Source organism: Cebus imitator, unplaced genomic scaffold (genome assembly GCF_001604975.1).
Source record: "Cebus imitator isolate Cc_AM_T3 unplaced genomic scaffold, Cebus_imitator-1.0 Scaffold199, whole genome shotgun sequence".
Classification (NCBI taxonomy): Eukaryota; Metazoa; Chordata; class Mammalia; order Primates; family Cebidae; genus Cebus; species Cebus imitator.
The window spans coordinates 3,495,500-3,502,780 of record NW_016107514.1 but is presented as its reverse complement, the minus strand read 5'-3'; the positions used below and the strand labels follow the sequence as shown (position 1 = coordinate 3,502,780).

General features: G+C 35.2%; 1 pseudogene; it reads right to left on the bottom strand.

Moving 5' to 3' along the window:
* Window positions 1-1,796: 1,796 nt before the first annotated feature.
* LOC108317269 lies at window positions 1,797-2,989 on the bottom strand (annotated as a pseudogene).
* Window positions 2,990-7,281: the final 4,292 nt, after the last annotated feature.

Genomic DNA, 7,281 nt, shown 5'->3' with positions numbered 1-7,281 from the left:
TGCCCTGATAATCTCAGACAACAGAGCCACCCCAGTGAGCCTAGAGCCACAGAATTATTCCTGAGCCTTTACAATGTAATGAAATTTGACTTGCTAGGTTTGTGACTTGCTTGAGACCCATCACTTATTTCTTATTTCTGATTTTCCCCTTTTGGTATGGAAATGTCTCTCTTTTGGTATTTTAAAAGCACTATGTCTCATTTCGTAGATTCACAGTTGAGGAATTTTGCCTCAGAATAAATCATACTTCAAGAGACATTAATTTTCTCACAGTTCTGCAGGGCTTCATACCATCACCGCTCTGCGCCCTAATCTTTGCTTCTTAGAATAACATCAGTCATTGGATTAAGGCCCAAACATGGGAACACATTTTTGTTTAATTACTTTTTTAAAGGTCCTATCTCCAGATACAGTCATATTTTGAGTCGCTGGGGGCTAGGAACTTAACATACGAATTTTTGTTACATTAATTTGTATATGAGTTGAGGTCGAGTTCAAGGTTTATTTTTACTGTATAGATGTTCAGTTTTTCTGCCTTCACTTATGGAACAGATTTGTTTTCCGTGGAATTACTTTAACATCTTTGTTGAAATTAGTTTATTGTATAAAGAAAAATATTTCTGAACTTGATTCTGTCCTAGTAATATATTTGAATATTCCTATGCCAATATGATGGTCTTGGTTATTGATAATAGAGAGTCTTCAAGTCAAACAGTATAAACTCACAATTTTTGACTATTCTAGATTCTTTATAATGTGTTTGTTAATTCTTGATATTAGGGTTATTCTGGCCACATAAAGCTAGATGGGAGGGGATTCCCCTTTCATTATTTTCTAAAGAGTATACATTAGACTGTTTTTATCCCTTTCAAGTGTTTGACAATCAAATACTTCAGATATGAAGAGGTCAGTGAGGAAAGAGTTTCACAATAAATCTGATTTCTTTAATATGTATAGGTTTGCTTAGATTTCTATTTCATCCGTATAACTTTTGACAGTTGTGTTTTTCAAGAATTTCTATTTTTATGCTGTTACCGAATGGCATAAAGTTGCTCAAAATACTCCTTTATTGTCTTTTTAATGTAAGATCTGTTGCAAAATCTACTTTTTTATTTGTTATAATTTGTGGTTTTTTAAATAATAACTTTTTTTTTTTAGTTTTTCTTTTTGATCTTGCTGGCATTCATTAGTCTTTTTCAAAACTGAATTCTGGCTTTGTCAATTTCCTCTACAGTTTAACTATTTCCTATTTATTTGATTTATTCTCTATCTTTATTTTTTCAGGCCATTTATTTTGGGGATAATTTTAATAATTTTTTCTGCATTCTAAAAGTAGAAAATTAGATCAATTTAAATTTTTCTGAATTTCAAAATTATAAATGTCTAAGCATTTTTAGCTGCTGCCCACAAATTTTGATATATCAGTATTTTTCATTTTCATTATAATTTAATTCAAAATAATTTCTAATTCTTTCTGTGATTTGTTCGGCTCATGGTTTATTTATAGTCTGTTTTTAAATATCAAAATAATAGGTTTTTATTAAAATTTTATTGCTATGGATTTATAAAATAATCCTACTGATGTTAAAAAGCATACATTGTGAAATTTTATGCTATACTTTGCTTAACTTTCCATGTGCATGTGAAAAAGTATGAATTTTGTTGTATTACGTATACCATTTTACAGATGCTGGGTCAGGGTGGATTCTAGTATTACTAAAATCTTTTTTTTTTTTTTTTTCAGTGAAAAATAACTTTTATTGAGACCCCGCCAGCTGTAAAATCTGTTCCTGGCATTAAGCTCCTTCTCCCTTTGCAATTCAGTCTTTCTTGCATGGTCCCATGATTGCTTTCTTATCCTCCGTGGTCTGGAAGTGGCCATGGCCAAACTTGGAGGTGGTGTCAATGAACTTAAGGTCAATCTTCTCCAGAGCCCACCGCTTAGTCTGCATCAGCAAGGACTTGCGGAGGGTGAGCACTAGCTTCTTGGTTCCCACCATACAGCCTTTCAGCATGACAAAGTCATTGGTCACTTCACCATAGTAGACAAAGCCACCCAGAAGGTTAATGCTCTTGTCAGACAGGTCATAGTCAGTGAAGGCATTGTTCTTGATTAGCTTGCTGTCCTTGATAAGGTACCCCTGGCCAATCTTATATATCTTCTTGTTGATCTCAGTGTGGTGATGGTAGCTTTTCTGCCCAGCATGTGCCACAGAGAAGGCCACATGGGCAGGATGCCATGTCCCAATACAGGCCACCTTGTGTAGGCCTCAGTGAGTTTTGTGGGGCAGCTTCTTGGTGTGCCAACAACTGGTGACCCCTTTGTAGCCTTTGCCCTTAGTCACCCCAATGACGTTGATCATCTCATCCTGCCCAAACACTTGGTTCACAGTTACCTGCTGCTCTGGCCTCTCACAGGCCCAGTCCAGCTTCTTGGCCATAGTGCCTCCATTCACCTGAATCTCCATCAGGTGGGCCTTCTTCTGGTGCAGAGGAAGCAGACACACCTGTGTGTGGGCAATGACGCGGATGACTTGGCAGTACTTCTTCGTGCTGCTGAAGTCCTTCTCCAGTTCTTGCCATCCTCATCCTGCCATTTCTTGTAGCACTTGGTGAAGGCCTTCTTCTTAGATTCATGCCAGTTCTTATAGAAACGACTCTTGCACTCATTGCTGATGTGCTCAGCGAAGACAGTCTTGAAGGTCCGGAGGCCTTGAGGAGTTTCCATGTAGTCCACAATGCCCACCACCACCATATGTGGTGTTACAGTGGCTACACCTCTTTCTTGTTCACCTTGGATCCTGGCCTGTCAACGTCCCACATGATGTGGGTCATGCCAGCCTTGTATTCCAGGAAGGCTGTGAGGTGGACCGGCTTGGAAGGGTCATCCTTGGGAAGTCTTCACCTTCCCACAATGTCTACTGCTGTGCTTCAGAGGCAGGAAGCCCAGGGACCCATGTCTGGGAGCAGAGAACTTTTTGTGAGACATCAGGCTGGCATATCCCACCAGTAGAGCTAAAACCTTTTATATTATTCTAACTTTTATCTCATTACTCTATCAATTACTAAGGATCATATCTTGCTTTAGCTATATTACTTCATATATTTTTAAGCTATTAAATGCTTATACATTTTTAATTGTTTTAGCTTCATGATTAACTGAATCTTTATCATTATAAAGTGGCCAAACAATTCTTTTTCTGAAACCTATATTTTCTATCACCAATATAGCCACCCAACTTTTTCATGATTAGTGTTTTCTAGATATATTTTTCTTTTTACTTTTAATTTATCTTTGTCATTGTATTTAGATCATGTCTCTTGGAGACAACATACAAATAGGCCTTGCTTTAATATAGTCTGATAATTTCACTTTGTAATTTGATTTTATATCCATTTACATTCAATATTAATATGATATTATCAGCTTGCCATTTTAATTCCTATATTGGCATTTTAGGTAAATAATTTAGCAGTATCTTTAAGTGATAATTCTTTGAAATACAATATACTTTCTTAACTTACCACTCCTTTAGATTTAATATTTTACCACTTCCAAAAAGCCATCACAAAAGACCACATATTATATAATTCCATTCATAGGAAGATCCAGAATAGAAAAATTTACAAAGGCAAAGAGTATATTAGTAGTAACTTAAACCTTTTGCATTTGTACAAAGGAAAAAGCTTTTGGAAATTTTATACAGATTACATTTAATCTGTATGTCACTTGGATCTTTGCTAGTCTTGACATCCTAACAATATTGTGGGGTTTTTTTTTTTGAGATGGAGTCTCAGTCTGTTGCCCAGGCTGCAATGCAATGTCACTATCTTGGCCAGGCTGGTCTCAAACTCCTGATTTCAAGTCATTCACGTGCCTCGGCCTCCCAAGGTGCTGGGATTACAGGCATGAGTCACCATGCCTGGCCTATCACATATTTTTAAGTTTTTAAGATTTTCTTCTGTTATTGATTTCTAGCTTCATCCCATTGTGGTCATAAAAATATTTTGTATGATTTTGATCTTTTAAAGTTTATTTTGCTACTTTTCTTGTGGCCTAACATATAGATTATCTTGGTGAATTTTCCTTTTGTTTGTGTTTGCTTGTTCGAGATGGAGTCTTGCTCTGTCACCCAGGCTAGAGTGCAGTGGCGTGATCTCAGCTCACTGCAATCTCTGCCTACTGGGTTCAAGCAATTCTCCTGCCTCAGCCTCCCGAGTAGCTGGGACTACAGGCGCGTGCCTCCATGCCCGGCTAATTTTTGTATTTTTAGTAGAGACGGAGTTTTACCATGTTAGCCATGATGATCTCAACCTTCTGACCTTGTAATCTGCCCACCTCAGCCTCCCAAAGTTCTGGGATTATAGGCATAAGCCACTGCACCAGGCCTATCCTGGAGAATGTTTTATGTGCACTTGAGAAGATTGTGTATTCTGCCATTATTGGGAAAAGTGTGCTATACATGTCTGTTAGTCTAGCTGGTTTATGGCATTATTTACGTCTTTTATTTCTTTATTGATCCCAAGATGTTCCATCCATTAATGAACATGATGCATTAAATCTTCTATTATTGTAGAACTATTTCTCCCTTCAATTCTGGCAATATTTATTTCATATGTTTTGAGACTCTGTAGTCTGGTGAATACTGGTTTAATTCTTATTTCTTTTCCAAGAATGCACTCTTTTGGCAACAGTGAATATTTGTCTTTGTTTCTTATAACAGTTTTTAAATAAAAGTTTTTGGCTGGATTAATATATTCATATCAGCTCTTTTATGCTCACTGTTTGCTTTGAACATCTTTTTTATCCCTTCTCTTTCAATCAATTTATCTTTGGGTCTAAAGTGAATCTCTTGGAGACTGCATGTAGTTGGATGATGTTTTATTGTTGTTTGTTTCTTCCTTCTATTAGTCTCAGCTGTTTGATTAGAAAGTTTAATTTACATTTAAAGTAATTATTGATAAGGACTTACTTCTGCCATTTGCTATTTGTTTTCTATGTCCTATAAATATTTTATTCCTATTTCCTCCATTATGCCTTTTCTTATTTAGTTGATTTTTTGTAGTGAACCATTTTTATTACATTATCACTATCTTCTACACACAGTTTTTTAGCTATTTTATCGTGGTTACAATGGAAATTACATTTAACATTCTAAATTTATAACACCTATTTGGATACCAACTTAATAGCAATAGATTACACACACTCTGTGTATTATGTTGCTGTTGTTGAGGTGTATCTTTATACGTTGTTTACTCCATAACCAATTTATAGTTATTTTATGTTTTTTGTATTTTAAATTCTTTAGGAAATAAAAAGTGAAGTCACAAATCAAAATTATACCAATACTAACTTTTGATTTGCTTATGTATTCTTCACTAAAGATCTTTATCTCTTCAGCATGGCTATGAGTTAAACTATGTAGTGTCCTTTCATTTCAACTTAAAATTCTTTAGCATTTCTTCTTAAGACAGGTGTTTTAAAATGTAGATTTATAGGTTTTGGTATTCAGGTATGACAAGGCCAAAAGATCAGGACATGATTGTTATTAAAAATGTAGTTTGTTACTCATAGTCCCCAAGGGAAAGGAGCACACTTCATCATAGAGGGATGTACAAGGAAGCATCAGGATGCATTGGGAAGTAAGAAGAAACAGAGGAAAACATAAGAAAGAGCCTTTACTGAGGTTTCTGTGAGAAGGAGTAGTTGATGTAGAGCAAGGAGATATAGAACTGACTAGTTTGAATGATTTCAGTGGGTCCTGTAGTATACAGCCTGTCTTGCATTGCTTGATACTTGACCCTGAGATGATTAGTGTAGGGGACTATTGGCCCAGAGTGTTAAGAGACTGATAAAGGAAATGGGAAAGGCAGGCTCTCTATTGGTTAGTTTATATAAAATCCATGCTCACAAGTAAATAGTTTTCTATTTCTAGGAATTGGCAAGCTGAGGGAGGGGCAATCTCTCCATGGTCAATAAGATGTCAGATGTCAAAACATCAAAATTAAAAGACATGGTTAATACAGCAGGTCTACCTTTTGTTTATCTGGAAATGTCTTAATTTCTCCCTCATTTTTGAAGAACAGTTTTTCCAGATGTGAAAATCTGAATTGAAAGTTTATTTTCTTTCTCTACTTTAAATGTTATCCCAATGTCTTCTGTCCTCTTTGATTTCTCATGAGAAATCAGTTATCTTACAGAACATACCTTGTATTTGACAAGTTGCTTTTTTCTTGCTGTGTTTAAGATTCTTTTCTTGTCTTTGACTTTTGATAGTTTGATTTTAATGTGTGTTAGTGTGACTCACTGAAGTTATCCTGCTTGGAGTTTATGGAGCACTTAGATTTGTAGACTCATATCTTACATCAAATTTGAGGAGTTTTCTGCCACTGTTGTTAAAAATACTCTTTCCTCCTCTTTCTTTCTCTTTTCTTCTGTGACCCCCATAATGTATATGTTGGTTACCTGAGGGTATAACACAGGTATTTTAGTGTCTATTTAGTTTTCTTCATGTGTTTTTCTTTTTGCTCCTCATATTTGATAACTTTAATTATTTTATCTTGAAGCTTGCTGATTTTTTCTTTTGCCCACTCAACTTTGCTACTGAACACTTCTAGTGAATTTTTTATTTCAGTTATTACACTTTTCAGCTCCAGAATTTCTGTTTCCTTCCTTTTTATAATTTCCTTTTTATGTTCAGTTTGTTTATACATTGCTTTCCTAATTTCCCTTTATTTGTCCATGTTTTAAATTAGATTTTTGATCATATTTAATTCAGTTGTTTTAAAGTCTTTTTCTAGTAAGTCTGACGTTGGAATTCCTTAGGGATGGTTTCCATCCATTTATTTTGTTTCTTTAGATGAGTCATTCTTTTCTGATCCTTTGTATGCCTTATGATGTTTTTTGTTGAAAATTAGACATTTGAATATTATAATGTGGTAACTCTGTAAATCAGATTAACAGCCTTCCCCAAAGTTTGCTGTGTTTTTTGTTTGTTTGATTGCTTGTTAGATTAAAGGCTGTAATAGTCCATTTATTTAATGACTATTCCAAATAATTCTTCCAAAGGCTATTTCTTGTGGTCCTTAGTTATTTGTTCTTTAGCTAGTGTTTTGAGAGAGATTCCCTTGAATTTCAGGAGCTAAATATAAAATAAACAACAAAAGACATTTTCCCTTGTCTTTACAGATTGGTTCTGTGCCAGAGTGCTCCTTCAACACATAACCAGGCTTGCATTGAGCCCATGGTGAAAGTTGAGAATCTTCTTAGGTATTATC